We start from the raw sequence: 398 nt of genomic DNA on the forward strand, positions 1-398 counted from the left end.
GTCTTCCCGATCCAGCGAATAAGGGGTTTCCTTGAACCCGCTGGGTAGGAGGGCGAGGAAACACTAGTCCACCCCAAAACATGCCTAGCAAGGGCGGGTTTCGCACCTGATGTCGGCATAACACACACTCGACACAATTATCCCTAGGAAAGACCTAAGGGACAAGACTCCAACCCAAAACTAAACAATATATAGGAGTCTATGACAATATCAACCAATACTCGTAGTCCAGCCTATATGGCATAGGACCCGTAGTATCAACATCACAACCAGGAGATCGGCCTATATGGCCAAAGATCCCTTAGACAGCAACATTACCACAATCCCTGCACAAACAATAATCACTACCAAGCAATCATCACTAAGGCATGTCTAATCCATAACTAATCAACCAAGTA

The sequence above is a fragment of the Brassica oleracea genome, chromosome C9 (assembly GCF_000695525.1).
Source record: "Brassica oleracea var. oleracea cultivar TO1000 chromosome C9, BOL, whole genome shotgun sequence".
NCBI lineage: Eukaryota > Viridiplantae > Streptophyta > Magnoliopsida > Brassicales > Brassicaceae > Brassica > Brassica oleracea.